Source organism: Scyliorhinus canicula, chromosome 19 (assembly GCF_902713615.1).
Source record: "Scyliorhinus canicula chromosome 19, sScyCan1.1, whole genome shotgun sequence".
Lineage (NCBI taxonomy): Eukaryota > Metazoa > Chordata > Chondrichthyes > Carcharhiniformes > Scyliorhinidae > Scyliorhinus > Scyliorhinus canicula.
The window spans coordinates 35,596,154-35,613,569 of NC_052164.1; the positions used below are offsets into that span (position 1 = coordinate 35,596,154).

A 17,416-nucleotide genomic window follows, 5' to 3' on the forward strand; every position below is an offset into this window, starting at 1 on the left:
GGCCAAGAACATCGAGTTCACCTGTTACCTGGGAGACGGTGGCGCAGCGGTGTTGTCACTGGACGAGTAATCCCAGAGCAAGATCTGGGGTTCGAATGACACCACTTCAGATGGTGAAATTTGAACTGAATAAAAATCCCGAATTTTAGTCCAATGATGATCAGGAACAATTGTTGCAAAAACACATCTGATTCACTAATGTCACGGAAATCTGCCGTCCTCACCTTGACTGGCGATATGTGTCTCCAGACCCACAACAGTGTGGTTGATTCCCAAATACCCCCTGAAATGGAAAGCAGCTGGGGATGGGCAGCTAGGGATGGGCACGAAATGCTGACCCAGCCAGCAACACCCACATCCTGCAAAATGAATAAATAAAAAAGTAAACCATCCTGGTAGCTATGCGATACAATGACAATGGAGTTAGCAATGATGGTGGAATTAGCATCCTCCTCTCATACAATATAAAGTTGTTGTTCCCCAACATTTGGTATTCTTATGATTGTCCTGATGAAAACGAAAAATGAAAATCGCTTATTGTCACAAGTAGGCTTCAAATGAAATTACTGTGAAAAGCCCCTAGTCACCACATTCTGGCGCCTGTTCGGGGAGGCTGTTATGGGAATTGAACCGTGCTGCTGGCCTGCCTTGGTCTGCTTTCAAAGCCAGCGATTTAGCCCTGTGCTAAACAGCCCCTGACTGATTGTCCTGATGAGTGCAAGATGAAAAGCTTTGACAAAAGTCTTTTTTCAGCAATATTTGAGATAATGGAGATGTCTAATAACAAACTGTCATGAAAATAACGCTTCTCTGCCATTTTAAACCCAGCAAATTTCAACAGTACATGTGTTCAAATGAAGAAACTTAGTGCGGGATTTTCAGATAGCAGAATTTCTTGTCCTGCTTCCTGAAGAATCTGTGCGGTATACATCCCCGCCAATCATGACAGCCCACACTCAGTTGAAGTCCTGCCTCAGAGAGCTGCAAGCCAATAACCCAGCAGTGCCAGTGACAGTGGTAGTCAGGACTGGGGCGACAGGCAGTCTCCAGATTCTAAGCCCTGGAGTCCTGGACCAGTAAATACAAGGGTCTCAGAGCGAGGAGGGAAACCGTGAGTAGGAACCATCTGACATGGAAAAAAAAGCCCTCGAGAGAGTTGCCCCCTCACGTCCAACGTCCAAGCAAGGTGACTTGCTGGTCTTCCCTTCCCGCATCTGAATTCCTCCTGCCAACCTGAAAATTGAGGTGGATGGGAAGCAGCCCAATATTGGGACAAGGATGGGTGGGGCAAAGCCTTGCCCACACCCATCAAATTGCGGGCAGGTTCAGGAGCAGACAGGAGGGCCACCCAGGAAATTTGCAGGCTCCCCATCTGCAAACCCACTAGCGAAGGACCATACGGTTCTGTCCATGGAACTTGCAGTCTTGAAAGCAACCAATTAAGAATGGACCCTATAGATTTTATAAGTTGACTTGAATGAAAAAGGTTATTCTGGAACATTATGTTAATGTTTTGTCAATTGCATCATTAAGGCTGGTTTGTTAAGAAAAACTGGTGATGAGTCTTAATTGATTTTGAGCACATGTAAATAGGTGATCCATAGTGGCTGGAGTGCATCATCACTCCCCAGAGGCAGCTTTTGATTTGATTTTATAAGTTTGCTTTGGCATTTGACTTTGGTTACAGTGCCCCGTGGAGAGGCTGTCACCCCCTCTTTGATTGTTTTGTTTTACTGATTATTTATTGCTGTTTGTGGTTCTTCAAAAGAGTTGATAAATTGAGATAGCTGGGTCACTGGGTTGTGTGGGAAGAGAGCTGTGAGACTGAATAAGCGAATATACTCTCTCACTAAAGAAAAGCTCTGGGCATGTTGTGCATAAAAGGCAGCCAGTAGATCCCTCTTCTAGGATCTACCCGGCTCGCCGCACCTTGCGTGGTCTAACACGATCTCGCGAGACGTCGCAATCTAAAAACCGTTCATTGTGGGCAGGATAACTATCTGGAAAATCAGCTGGTCTCACTCTTATATGCACATCCCGATCTACCTGAGGCGTTGGGATCGAGCACCTTCACCTCGGAGACCTTGGGCCAGTGCCATTCAGTGCTGGTCCCCACAAACAGGGACCAATATGGAATGACACTTGTGGGCTCTCCCAGGAGATCGAAGGCCCCCAGATGCTTGTCCACTGGGAAGGGTGGCATCTGGCACTGTTTGTGCCATCTGGTCACGTTGACACTGTCAGCCTGGCACCCTGTCAGTGCGATATGGGTGCTAGCCTGGCAATGCCAGCTGGAAGGGGCCTGCCGAGGTTCCAGGCTGGCACCTTTCCCACCACGGGGAGCTGGCCCCGGGGGTGCCCTGCCCATGTGAAGTGGGGTGCAGGTGGGCTTGAGGACCCCTTTATAGGTGAGTTGGGCCTCTGGAGGAGTTTGGGGTCAGGTTGGGAGGATCGAGAGGTCGGGGCGCCATCTCATCCTGTACTGAAGAGTTCCGGTGAGCGGAGCCCCTCAGTTCAGAAAGCAGGACTAAGTGTGACCTCGGCAGGAAGTTCCCCGCTGCAGCCCCAAATTCAAACAGAATCCCAACAGATAGCGTGGTGTTTCTCGGCGCTGCGAGTGCCAGGAAACACCTGGTTAAATACACTGGTCATGGGACTCTGTTCCAATCTGATTCGATCACACCATCTGTGTCCTGGTTTTGGCTTCACCAACTGGCCTGAAAACATTACTGCAAGTCAAATTATGACTATGGGAAAAAAGGACTCAAATTCAAATGGGTAAAAGGCAAAATTTAGAACTGATGCAATTTCTTCATGAACAGTGATCAGTGTTTACAATGAACTTCCAGGTAGTGCGGTGAAGGCAAAAAACCTGGAATCGTTTGATGTTGTGATGGGCAAAGAACAGTAGGTTTCTCATTATTCACGCTCTTGGAAACCTAAGATCACATTCCACATTCTCTACATACTGTGAGAATTTGAAATGGATGTAAATAGTTTACCATATAGCTTCTACAAATGTATTTTGGCATGAACAATTATTGGCTAGTCCCTTGTAAAATATGTATACAAGTACAACAGCTAATGGTTTCCAGACCCTCCTTAACCTGAAAGGGAAATGAAGGGATATTATGCAACAACTTGTGCTCTCTGAACAGATTCATTTTTCTTTGTCTCGAAAACATAATAGGATGGTTATAAATATCATTGTCTTATTTTTTTTGCGGCTGGCATCCCTTCTGGTTTTGTCCCAAACCAGTGTTGCCTCGCTATACAGTAGTTAGTAGAGGTCAAAATGAGTTTGTTAATGCTATTCTGACTGTACACACTATCAATCATACTGCATGTCATTGCTTCAATGCCAGAATAAGCTACAGATGGATAGTGTTACGACATCCTGGGCTATTGTACGGTCAATTTTAGCTGCACTTGACCCGGATTCGCAGCACAGGTAAAGTAAGATTTTATGCAAAATACCTGGAATCCTTGGTTGAGCCCAATAAACTGCAGAAATTAAACAGACGTAAAATGTAGCTGACTATCTAATACCCTTTTCCCAAACCCCCCTTCCTAACTACCCCCACTCTCTACACACATACATAGACAAAAAACACAGCGGAGAAAGGGTGGTAGAAAGGGAAAAGAAAATAATAAAAATAAAAGGAGAAGGATCTTTGATGCACTGTGATAACTTCTAGTCAACATCTTTCAGAAGTTCAGGCTTTTGTTTTGATGCTTCTTCCTTCTAAGCTTGAGATGGTTTTCTCTGGCACCTTACCTGTAGAGTTTGCAGCATTCCCGGTTCACAACAAAGGATGTGCCGGATACTCACTGCTTTCAGAACAATAGAGCAATTCTTTCACTTCAGCATGGAGGAGAGACAGAGAGAGAGAACTCCTTTCTCTTCCAAGGTCTGTGCTTCTTCCCAGTTCTTTCAGAAGCCATCATGCAGGAACAAATCATTGACCGTTGTCAGGGAAAACACTGTCCCTGGCCAACCCATCAGTTGCCAGCCAACCAATCGATCCGACCCACTCCAAACCTAGTTAAATGCAAAACCTGGGAACTTAGTGTCCTGACGAGCAGGCTGCTTCAACCTTGAGTCTTCTGCTTTAAAGCACATTCCAATTATGGGTCCACAAACCAAAAATAATCAAATAACATAAAAGAAATGGGAACAAAGGAAGTAAACGGGAAGGACTCTTACCATAGGTATGATGGAATTATTTAGAAATTATAGTCAAAGTTGGCCCTTCAAATCTCATTCACAATGTTTTCACAAAAATATTGGGTACTCTCTAAATGGGAGTTTATTTTCTAATACTGTATTCCAGTTATGCAATATCTATTATATTTCCTCTGTCACATGTATTAATTTAAAGAGTTTAACTGGTCATCCTATGTATAACAGAAGATCAACCAATAGCATGCTGAAATGGTTTGGCCAAGTGTGTATTTGCTTTGCAGGGGTAAAGAGGAGTTGGTTGAAACTATGGTTTGAAACTGTGTAAAAATGGCCATTTTAATAGCAATCATCAAGTTGCACCAATGGAATCACAGCATAGTGACAGCACAAAGGAGACCATTTAGCTCATTGAGTCTGTGCTAGCTTGCTGCAGGAACTACTCAGCTCATCCCATTCCCCGCCTTTTCCCTGTAATTCTGTAAGTTTATTCCCTCTAGGCTCTTATCCAATCCCTTTTCGATTGGTTGATTGTACCTCCACCACACTTTCAAACACTGCATTCCAGATTCTAACCACTCACTGCATTAAAATGTTTTTCCTCGTGCACCATTGGTTCATTCGCAAAACACTTTATCTCGGTGTCCTCCTTTTCCTTCCTCTGTCTAAACCTCTCATGACTTTGAACTCTTCTGTCAAACCTCCTTTCAAGCTTCTCTTCTCCAAGGTGAAGAGCTCCAGCTTCTCCAATCTATCCAAATTCCATAAGTCCCTCCACCCTGGAACCATTCTCAGAAATCTCTTCCTCACCCACTCTAATGCCTTCAGATCCTTTTTGAAGTGTGGTGCACAGAATTAGACACAATAATCCCATAAAGGCCAAATCAGTGTTTTATAAAGGTTCATGACAACTTCCTTGCTTTTGTACTCTATACCACTATTTATAAAGCCTAGGATTCCATAAGTCTTTGCTTTGCTCCACCTTTGCAACCTGCCCTCCCATATTTTCCTTATTCTTTCATGGGATGTGGGCATCGCTGGCTAGGTGTGACTAATTGCCCTTGAGGTGGTGAGCTGCCTTCTTGAACCACTCCTGTCCATGTGGTGTAAGAACGCCCACGGTGTTGGTGGGGAGGGAGTTTCAGGATTATCAGCCAGCAACTGTAATATTGATTCAAGTCAGGGCGGTTTATGCCTGGTGCAGGGCTTGCAGGTGACGCTGCTCCCATGCATCTGCTGCCTTTGGCCTTTTAGATGGTAGATATCACAAGTTTGGAAGGTGCTGCCGAAACATCCTTTAAAATATAACTGTGGCTGTCATTTATAAAACAGAAGCGAAATGGCTCAATCTATACTGCCGTTCAATCCAAAACCAAAATCATTGCAACGTCACATTGAGCTTCAGTACGCAGATGGCTTCTGTGCGCGCACTTGGTCAGAAACTGAATTCCAAGTCATTGTTGACTCCTTCCCTAAAACATCTGGGAAAATGGACCTTTCACTAAACATCTTGAAACCTAAGGTCCTCTTGCGTGAAGCTCCCATAGCACACTCGCCCGATCAATTCAGATGAACAGCGAAATGATTCAGAAACATTTGGACTATTTTCCATATCTTTAGAGCCTCTTCTCGACGAAGGCAGACATTGACAACAAAATTCATCGTCACCTCCAATGTGCCAGCACAATCTTTGGCTAATTGAAGAAAAGAGTATTTGAAAACCAGGATCTCAAACCCATGGTTTACCCAACAGCCGTACGCTCCTGTAGGATTTGGAAACATGGACAACGTAAAGCAGACAACTCAAAACACAGGAGCAGTATCACCAGTGGTGTATCCTCAAGATCCCCAAAATCTGGTGGCAAGAAAGGTAGTTTAACAGCGGTGACCTCTCCCTAGCTCACACGCCCAGCACTGAGGCATTAATCAGTCAAAACGAGCCCGTCTGGACGTGACGTCTGTTCGCCTCACAGCAGACTCCTGAAGCAACAGCTCTACTTGGAATTGGTAGGAGCGTCCCAGAAGGGTAACGGAAATGCTTTAGGGGTGTCCGAAATGCATCCTTGAAGAGGTTGAACATGTCTGCTGCATAATGGGAGTCTCTGGCTTGTGACCAACCAAAATGTAGAAAGCATTAAACACATTGAGCAACATCATCAAGAATGTGCAGAGGTGAGGCTGAGGCATCGGAGAGAGCACACAAACTTCCCAACAACTCATCTGCGCAACCCTCTAGGCACCATCTCCCTTGCATGTGGCAGAGTGTGCAGATCGGTTGTTGGCGCTATCCGCCATTCAGAACCCATAGAACCAGAGAAGAAGCAAATCATCTCCGATCCCAAGGGGCTGTTTAAGAATAAAATACGTCCAGGTGTTTCTGTTCTTGCAACACATTTAAAATGGTACCCTTTGGTTTATATTGCCTCCCTTCATTATTGTACTAAAATGGATCACTCTCCTCGGCACTAAATGTCATCAACCAGGGGTCTGTCCCATTCCACAAAGGTGCCTTGAAGTCTCACACTATCTCCTTCACAAGTCATTTCTAAACTTGTGTAATCTGTAAATTTTTAAAATGTGCCCTGGACAGGCAGGTCTGAAGGTCTTAAAGTCAGGGGACCATAGGCTGCTCTCCACTTTGAGAGAGAGAGAGCTGATTAGTGGTTAACCTGAGGGTCACCACACCTCATGCAAGGGACAAGGTTGAGAAGACGAGGCCTTCATGGTAACCTCACTCAGTACGGGAATTGAACCCATGGTGTTGGCATCGCTCTGCATCGCAAACCAGTCGTCCAGCCAACTGAGTTAACCGACCTCCCAAGTCTAGAGGCAGTATCTACTGGCTACGTTGAGCCCAAACAGAGGTGCAACGTCGCCGGTAGATGCCGGGACAGACTTCTCCTGGGCTTCCCGATGGCCATTGTGCCTCGTGAGATCTAACCAGATCTTGTGACGTATCGTGATCTGGGCCCCGCCCACAATATTTGGCTGTCATTAATTAATCAACAATTGTCCAACTAACTTGTTGTTTGTTCCAGATTATCGTTTCCAAATGTACTCCCACTGCGATGGTTAAATTGACTGGCCTGTCATTGCTCGGTTTATTCTTACTCCCTTTTTTGAACAAGGGCGTAACATTTGCAATTTTCCAGTCCTCTAACACCATCCTGTATCTAAGGAGAATTGGAATGATATGGCCAATATCTCCATAATTTCCACCAGTATTTCCCTCCGCATCGTCAGATGCATTGTTTAAAAAAGGTAAGTGACGATGAAACTGACCAGCATTATGGAAGTGAGAAAATCTTCAGATGCATTAGAGTACATTATGTGCTGGATAAATTTCACTTTTGCATCAAACAGTACTGAGCTTCGTCCCTGGTGACTTATTAACTTTAGCTTTTCTAACACACCCTCTTTATCAATTTTTAGCACAAATTTTCATCTACACGGTGGGAATTGTAAGTCAGGCCATTTTCTGACATCACATTCCCACCTCCTGCTTGGCTGTGACCACCCACACATTTTTCATGGTAGACTGGTGGGGACAGGATGAAGTTAGGACTGCCACCTCTCACAGTAGGTACAAGTTCGGAATGGAGGTCAGCGGATGTTGAGGCAGGCAGGTTAGATGACCAGCCTCAGTTTCCAAACACCACTTGAAAAACATAATCCTATTAAGTTGTCATAACATTTCAAAATAAACAAACAACCATTCAAAAACTCTTTCCAAAACATAATCCTCTTAGGGAACTCAGAAAAAGGTCAAAGAAAAGCTCTCAGCTCCTTGATAAGTGTAACAATAACCCATGCAGAGCTAAATCTATTAGTGGGGTTTGGAGTTCAGACAAGCATTCATAATGAAATTCCATTGCATAGCTGTGTAAACAAAGCCTCCAGAATGGAATATATTAAAGCCTTTAAAGTACTGAACAGAAAGCGATCAGTTGCACTGCTTCAAAGACTGAGCAGATGGTAAACTGCAAATCAATGAAAAAATCAAAACATGGGGTAAAATTGACACCATAAAATCTGAATCTCAATACTGTTTGGTAAAGAAGATCACTTTACCCATGGATAATGTACTCTGATGTATTTGAAGGTTTTTCCATTTCCATAATATTGCTCAATTTCATGGTAGCGTCACTGTTTTAAACAAAGCTCTATCAAAAATCACTGCATTAAGATCATATTTAACTTATTACATTTTTTACATTTTGATATGTGAAGTTGGTGAGATCTTTTGAACTTATCTGTCAAAAGGTTTGCAACTTAAGACTAGGGTCCCCAATGGTTCCCAATGAATCTGTGATATTATGAACTGCTTGCCTACCAAACTTGGCCAGATTCTATGAAAAGAGTGGTGGAGTTGGTTCTAAAATGCCAAACCCCGCAATAGAGCTGGCAAGATTAGGAGTGCTGCATCCTCAGCTTGCACTGTTAAAGTTGGCGGGTACGGGAATGAGACTGGGAGTTCCAAAATCATGTCCCACCTGTCATTTTCAACGTCCATCCACCAGACAAAGACATGAAAATCTAGCCGCTATTATCTAGATTTGGATAGACCACAGTCCGCTGTTCATCCATTGCCTTGGACCGATCACAGCCTTCTGTCTTTTTATTTCAACCTTGCATGTATGAATAAGCTGGTCTGTCAATCGGGTTAAAAAAAGTGGAACTTTCTCTTTTTAGAGTTGGGAGCTTCACACAAATTAACTGAACGTACCCAAGGGAGTTTGATTCCATATATAAATTGTTAGCACCTTCTCAATGTACATTTTCTGAATCATCTGTAGTAATTCACTCCTGTTGTACACTAAAGAACAAAATTGACATTGTTTTCATTTTTTACGGCTTCATTATTTAAAAGTTGATGAAATGTTTTGAAACAGTTTATATTAACATTTTGTAGCCATTGATGTTGATTACTGTTTTTGGAAATTAGTTTTGATTTTCCACACTGAAATCATTGCAAGGGATTTCCAGTGGACATTTTCAAGTATCCCTTATCGTGTGGAAGGCTTTTCTTTTGGATGCCCGTCAGTAATGCCACTGCTGCTTGCCAACAATTGTCCATCAGGGGCCATATCAATTTACTGTGAAGTGATTCCGGAAGAATTCCTCCTCACATCAGCAAGGCTTCAGACTCCAGCTCAATTACCAAACAAACAGCAAATACTCAGCCAAAGAATTCATTGGGACATCAAAGCCATTCTCAAACAGCCTGAGCAGATTATTTTTTCTTTACCCTTTCATGGAATGTGGGCGTCACTGGCAAGACCAGCGTTTGTTATCCATCCCTAATTGCCCTGGAACTGAGTGGTTGTCTAGGGCCATTTCAGACAGGCAGTTAAGGGTCAACCACATTGCTATAGGTCTGAAGTCACATGTAGGCTAGACAAGGTAAGGATGGCAGATTTCCTTCTCTAAAGGGCATTAGAGTTATGTTAGATCAAAGTTATTTTCTCTACCGACATGTATGGCTGAACGGTGGAGATTTACAGAGTCTCCAGGGTTTGCTCCTCCTCCAAAGAGCAGCATTCAAACCAGTCTCTTGCAGAGGTGTCAGTCGGTATCTGTTAAACACTCCTGTACTGGGGTCTTTTCTAGATGTTCAGCAGGTTGCCTTGGATCCTAATGGTGGCATCTGTCTTGGTAAGCTCCCCATCATTAGTGATAGCATAATTGGAGCTTGTCATTTTAAAAAATTCCAACCCCCCCCCACCCCGCCCCACTGTCACACAACAAACTACTTCTCAGAGGATGGACCCTAATTGAAGAAACCTTCCTGCTCATCGCGAGATAAGTACAATGTATGACGTTCCTCGGTTTGCTATCTATGGAATTATCAGCTCCAAGTTATGTTTCCATACAAGATATTTTGGATTTTCCTGTCGCCTCCCAATTTTACGGAGTTGGTCTTCAACATTTTCGGGAATAATACAAAACTAGTTATTCAGTATGGATTAATACACTCTTCCTCATGGTCAAGCAGGAGCCAGTTCATCTGTTATAGTTTCATCCATAGAATGCCAAATTGTTCATTCAATGAAATCCCTGTGGCAATTGAAAGAGCCCAATAAGGTGGATGCTTTGGAAAAGGTGGCACGTGACCAGGGAATACTCTAAACGGAGAATGCAGTTTACCAAGTGAGGCAAAGTAATTTAGTCAGTCATGCATCTGTCATGAATAGCATAAGGCCGGAACGCTCCTGCAGCAATCCGCAACTGATGCCTGGGACGGATCAGAGATTGGTCAGATTTCATACGAGGTTCTGTTTTAATATTTAATATTTATATGTAATTTATCTCTCAACTGTGTTAGCTTAAAAATGTTTTATTCTAATAAAGATAGACCCACAAAATGGCTTCCACAACTGTATACTGGGAGAATGGCTTGTATTCTTTGGCTCTGTATTAAGCATTTAAGACGAATTGCAATCAAGGCAATTTAGTTGATTGTTCATTCGAATATGTAAATCTGTTAACCATCAAGTAGGCCTAAATGATTAATATGCATCAACTGGCTATTAATCAATAGTATAATTAGATTAAAATAACCTTAACATTGAGAATATTTATCAATCATCTTAGGTGGTCGGTGCTATGCATTTTCTGGATGTTATTGACATTGTTGCCCATTGTTTGAATTCTATCTAGCAGACTGACTTCTCTGGGCCAACACTCTAAATCATAGATTCCCCTGTCCATAAAATCATAACTGTTTTGATCTAACTGCAGAAGTTAAAAGCAAGATGCTATCTGGAGATAGGAACACATGTGTACTGTATTACTTGGAATGTTTTGGCTACTACCCTTCTAAGACATGCTTGTCCATTCTTTAAAAAAAATTTATGCAAAGAAACTCAACTGATTGGTTGCGTCTGCATAACACTTTCATAAATTGACTCAAAGCTATTTTATTTGGGTTGCCTTCAATCCCTGTTGCCGCTTGCTTCTGCAAATTATTTATCTGTGTGAATAAACCTATTTGATAGTTTAGTCTGTTAAACAAGTATCTGGCATGACTGATATAAATTGCTTCCTATTAATTATCTCCTGAAGTGACATGAATGTCTAGTGGAAACCATGTATGTACATCTAGATAATAAACAGGCCTTTTTGCCACAGCATGTTATTCAAGATTATTTTTGCAGCCAAGGTCTAATTTTAGTTCAAGGTGTAGGCTTGTTGCAGCAGGCTGGCTTTTATGCTGTGTTGCACGAGCTAAAATTGTAACTATGCTTTCTGTGCGGTTCAGCCAGTCATATCTGCCTGCAAGAAGCGAAAAGATGAATATTGTGGATGCATCTGTCACAAAATCAAAAAATGCTGGAAATACTCAGCAGGTTATGTAGCATCTGTAGGGAGAGAAACAGAGTTAACACCAGATGCTGCCTAACCTCCTAAGTATTTCCAGTCTTTTCTGTTTTTACATCTGATTGTAAGCTTGTATGTGGAGGCTGAAAGAACAGCTTGTTAAAACACCAAGCCATTCTGAACATTGTTCAAGTTTCATCCACTCGCCCCATTTGGTTATTCTCTAACATGGGGCTGGATTCTCCCCTACCCGGTGGGGCGGGGGGTCCCGGCGGGATGGAGTGGCGTGAACCACTCCGGCGTCGGGCCGCGCCAAAGGTGCGGAATCCGCCGCACCTTTAGGGGCTAAGCCCTCACCTTGAGGGGCTAGGCCCGCGCCGGAGTGGTTCCCGTCCCGCCGGCTGGCGTGGAAGGCCTTTGGCGCCATGCCAGCTGGGGCCGAAGGGACTTCGCCGGCCGGCAGAAGACCATGCATGCGCGGGAGCGTCAGCGACTGCTGACGTCATCCCCACGCATGCGCAGGGGAGGGGGTCACTTCCATGTCGGCCATCGTGTAGTCTATGGCCGACGCGGAAGGAAAAGAGTGCCCCCAAGGCACAGGCCCCCCCCCGCGGATCGGTGGGCCCCGATCGTGGGCCAGGCCACCGTGGGAGCACCCCCCCGGGGCCAGATCGCCCCACATCCCCCCCCCCCCAAGGATGCCGGAGCTCACCCGCGCTGCCAGTCCCGCCGGTAAAGGAGGTGGTTTAATTCACGCCGGCGGGACCGGCATTACAGCAGCGGACTTTTTTTCCAATTAAGGGGCAATTTTATCCTGGCCAATACACCTACCCTGCACATCTTTGGGTTGTGGGGATGAAACCTACGCAAACAGATGTGCGAACTCCACATGGATAGTGTCCCAGGTATTGAGCCTGCGGCCTCGGAGCCGTGAGGCAGCAGTGCTAACCACTGCACCACCGTGCTGCTCAGATTAATATTATTCTGTTTTTTCTCTGAATGTCATGAGTCGCTCAAGCTCTCAAAAGGAAGTGGAAGCGGAATCTTTAAATATTTTGAAGGCGGAGCTCTAGATTTTTGATTAACAAGGGGGGGTGGCAGGTTATCAGGGGTAGGCAGGAATGTGGGGTTGAGCTTACATTCAGATCAGCCGCAATCTTGTTGAATGGAGGGACAGGCTCAAGGGGCCGAGCGATCTACTCCTGCCCCTAATTCGTATGTTTCTGTGTCCCTTCACTTTTGAAAATGTGATTACTCAACTTTTAACTGGCTGAAAATTCTGCAATTTGACCTAAGGCAGAGCAAACTGCTTAAAAATGCAAGGGCACATTCCAAGGTGAAGGTGAGAAACAAATAAAATCGCCCTTAGGAGATTGTGAGGAGACATTTCCTACAAGCCCCAGTTCACCCCTTCTCATCGGCTCATAACAACCCTCCTGAACCAGCAACTTTGTGTTGTACTGCCCTGACATATCTTTCATGAGAACTTCATATATTATTTTTGATTTTTTTCTTCTATTCTATTAAGCAACTCTGAACTTCACACAAGATGTTTCTTTCCCAAGAGTATTTAGAGTACCCAATTCATTTTTTCCAATTAAGGGGCAATTCAGTGTGACCAATCCACCTAGCCTGCACATCTTTGGGTTGTGGGGGCGAAACCCACGCAAACACGGGGAGAATGTGCTCGAACCTGGGACCTCGGCGCCGTGAGGCAACAGGGCTAACCCACTGCGCCACCATGCTGCCCACCCCCCCCCCCCCCCCCCCCCCCCCCATTGTAAAGATAGGGATTATCTTTGTGCTTTGCCTCACTGCCCCTTTTGGCATTCGTTCATTTCTGCTGTGGTGAAAACAAGTGGACGTAATCCCCCAGTTATATCCTATTGAGGGTGCTGTGGAAGTCTTAATAACTTGGTTGGAACTCAATTGATTCGGCAATAATGCTCAGCATTCTATTTGCCTATATTACTGTATATAGTTTAAATGAAATGATGTATAGTCAGGGCGGGATTTAATTAAATGAGAATGTCCCACAGTGAGCGTGTTTAGCTCTGTGTTTCCCAATGCTCACAAACTCAAAAAATACAATGCTATAAAATGGTACTCACGTTAAATAGGGACCCTCAGCAGGGAACGTGTGGCCGGGCGTAGCCCCATTTTGTGCACTGAGGAGCTCCACTTGCTGGAACTCCTCAGTGCAGCAAGGGATCGGGACAACATATAAAAATAGCACCCTGATCTCTGGAACCCCTGAAGCAACCCCCTACCCCTCCAACTCACTATAGGAGGGTCCCCAGGCCCCCACACCGCCAACAAGGCACCTCAGCCTGATCACTACCTAGCACAAAAGGCCAGCCTGTCACCCTAGCAGTACCCATGCCAGCTGGCACCATGGTACTGCCAGGGTTCCCACATAGCATCAGCAGTGCCAGGGAGTCACCCTGCCCAAAGGGCATGTACATAGGGGCCTTCATTCCATGTGGTCCCCATTTGTGGAGACCAGTTTTTTTTTCCAAAAAATATACTTTATTCATAAAATCTCTAATAAACATTACAGAACATTTCAAATTGTCTTGACTGTACATTTCCATCAAAGTTACACATTCACTTGTCTTTCTTCAATTCAAATGGGATGACATTACACACATATCCTTCTTTATGTTACAATTCTTTCTTAAATATTTACATTGTCATGTTTCTTTTATACATTGGAGTATTGAAGACCCGGACCGAGGGGTTTTACACCGTTACCAACCCCTCGGTGTACATTTGGTGGTAAGACCTTACACAGTGGTCTTTCCCCATTGCGCCTTGGCGGCAGCTGCCCCAAGCTTGAGTGCGTCCCTCAGCACGTAGTCCTGGACCTTGGAATGTACCAGTCTGCAACACTCGGTCGAGGACAATTCTTTGCACTGGAAGATCAGCAAGTTTAGGGCAGACCAAAGAGCGTCTTTCACCGAGTTGATGACCTTCCAGCAGCAGTTGATGTTTGTTTCGGTGTGTGTCCCTGGAAACAGTCCGTATAACGCAGAGTCCTGTGTCACAGAGCTGCTCGGGATGAACCTTGACAAATACCACTGCATCTCTCTCCAGACCTTCTTTGCAAAGGCACATTCCACAAGGAGGTGGGTGACCGTCTCGTTTCCCACACAGACACTCCGAGGGGAGCGTGCAACCGTGCTGAGCCTTCGGGTGTACGTAAAGAATCTGACGGGGAGGGCCCTTCTCACCACCAGCCAAGCTAGGTCTTGGTGCTTGTTTGTAAGTTCTGGTGATGAGGCGTTCGGCCAGATGACTCTGACAGTCTGCTCAGGGAACCATCCAACGTCCTCCACAGTCTCCTTTTCCCTGAGGGCCTCGAGGATATTACGTGCTGACCACTGCTTCATTGCCTTGTAGTCAAAGGTGTTTTTCTTCAAAGCTTTTTCCACGAGGGACAGGTGGTACGGCACGGTCCAACTACTTGGAGTGTTCCGCGGCAATGAGGCCAGGCCCATCCTTCGTACCACCGGGGACAGGTTGAACCTCAGTATGTAGTGACACTTGGTGTTTGCATACCAGGGGTCCACGCACAGCTTGATGCAGCTGCATACAAAGGTGGCCATCAGGATGAGGGCGACGTTGGGCACGTTCCTCCCTTCTTTATCCAGAGATTTGTACATGGTGTCCCTTCGGACACGGTCCATCTTGGATCTCCAGATGAATTTGAAGATGGCCCGGGTGACTGCTGCAGCGTAGGGTTGGGTAATGGGCCAGACCTGCGCTACGTGCAGTAACACCAAGAGTACCTCACACCTGATGACCAGGGTTTTGCCCGCAATGGAGAGGGAGCGTGGCTCCCACCAGCCCAGTTTCTGTCTTACCTTGGCAATGCGCTCCTCCCAGTTTTTGGTGCACGCCCCAGCCGCTCCGAACCATATCCCCAGCATCTTCAGGTAATCTGACCTGACGGTGAAGGGGACAAAGGACCGGTCGGCCCAGTTCCCAAAGAACATGACCTCGCTCTTGCCGCGGTTTACCTTGGCTCCCGAGGCCAGTTCAAAACGGTCGTAGGCATTCAAGAGTCTGCGTACAGACGTGGAATCCGAGCAGAAAACAGCGCTGTCGTCCACCCATCTATCTTTTCTTTATCACTTCTCACTGTATTTCGGACTTTCTCTTTCTTTTAGTATGTTCATGTGCCTGGTACTCAGTCTCTTGCACATTTTCTACCCTTTTCTTTCTGCATCTCTCTCTTGCAGCTTGCCACTCATGCTCAGATTCACATTCCCTCTCACAGTCTCTGCCTACTGGCCTCCTTTTGATTCTTTTGATTTTTATGAGTCTTTTTCTCTGTCATAAAAAAACAAGTAAGAAGTCTTACAACACCAGGTTAAAGTCCAACAGGTTTGTTTCAAACACGAGCTTTCGGAGCACGGCTCCTTCTTCACCTGAAGAAGGAGCCGTGCTCCGAAAGCTCGTGTTTGAAACAAACCTGTTGGACTTTAACCTGGTGTTGTAAGACTTCTTACTGTGCTCACCCCAGTCCAACGCCGGCATCTCCACATCATAAAAAAACAACTGCTTGTAAACAATCTTCTGGTCAAGACTAACCATGAAATGTTCCTGCAGTCATGCTTTATGTCATTTTTAAGCCTTCAGGAAAAAAACCTGCCAATCATTGCTGCAAAAGCCTGTCTGTCCTGACACCTTCAACACCATACGGAGGCCGACAATGCCAAATACATTCTGGAAGATCTTACTGTCTAAGGCTGTGGCTGAAAAATGTAGGCACGCAATGCTTTCTAAGAGGTACAATTTTGAGGAGACCATTGCTGAATGGCACTTACCCAAGGCCCCCAAGGCAAAGGAGATAAATCCCAAGCCTCAGGTAACTCAGTAATCTGCACATTAAAGTGAGACTAGCTGTTTAATTTTAATATGCAGATTTGCTAAAAAGTGATCGTACAAAGGGTGGGATTTCCATTGCAACGGCTCACGAGATTGCTTTAGATCCCGCGAGGCATTGCGAGCCGGCTAGATCCCGGGAGCGGGGTCTCCCGGTTTCTATCAGTCATGCCAGAAGCCAATGTAGGACAGCGAATACAGGGGTGATAGGGGAATGATTCTTGCTGTGAGTTAAGACAAGGTAGCAAAGAATTGGATGGCTTCAAGTTTCTGAAGGATAGAATGTGGGAGGCCAGACAAGGGCTTGTTGGAATAGTTGACTCTCGAGGTAATGAAGGCACGGAAAAGGTGTTTCAGTAGCAGTTGAGTTGAGACAGGGATGTTGTTACAGGGATGATGTGCCACGGTGAGCTGCGTTTTGTGTGCAGCATGACTGTAAAATCGTGCCTCAGTACCTCTCGGTGTATTTCAGCTGCTCCATGGCATGCTCGATTCCACCCACTGCGTTTGTGTGCGTTATTTTTTACACCCACTGCACATGGTACTCTGCATGGATCACTAGAACCAGGTATTTCCACCTCACTAATAGCACTGGACAACGTCCCTGTCTCAACTCAACTGCTACTGAAATCCTTTTCCGTGCCTTCATTACCTCGAGAGGCAACTATTCCAACAAGTCCTTGTCTGGCCTCCCACATTCTATCATTCAGAAATTTGAGGCCATCAAATTCTTTGCTACCTTGTCTTAACTAACAACAAAATCGTTCCCCTATCACCCTTGTATTCGCTGGCCTACATTGGCTTCTGGCTGGGCAATGTCTTGATTATAAAAATTCTCATCCTTATTTTCAAATGCTTCCTTGGCCTCACCCCTCCCTCTCTGTGTAATCGCCTGCAGCCCCACAACCTTCCGAGACATCTGCATTCCTCTAATTGTGGCCTTTTGTGCATCCCCAATTTTAATCGCTCCACCATTGCCGCTTAGGCCCTAAACTCTGGATTAGCCTTCCAACACCTTGCTGC

The 17,416-nt window shown here is 45.3% G+C and overlaps 1 protein-coding gene across 3 annotated transcripts in view; it reads left to right on the forward strand.

The window, feature by feature from the left end:
* Window positions 1-17,416, forward strand: part of gjc1 (gap junction protein gamma 1) — a 108,680-nt gene that overhangs the window by 61,858 nt on the left and 29,406 nt on the right. Inside the window, exon 1 of one of the 3 annotated variants that reach the window (XM_038779213.1) lies at window positions 10,385-10,455. The exons of the other annotated variants lie outside the window; for them this stretch is intronic. The gene's annotated coding sequence lies outside the window, so the exon portion shown is untranslated. Of the gene's footprint in view, window positions 1-10,384; window positions 10,456-17,416 lie in introns of those variants that run through there. 3 annotated transcript variants of the gene reach the window in all.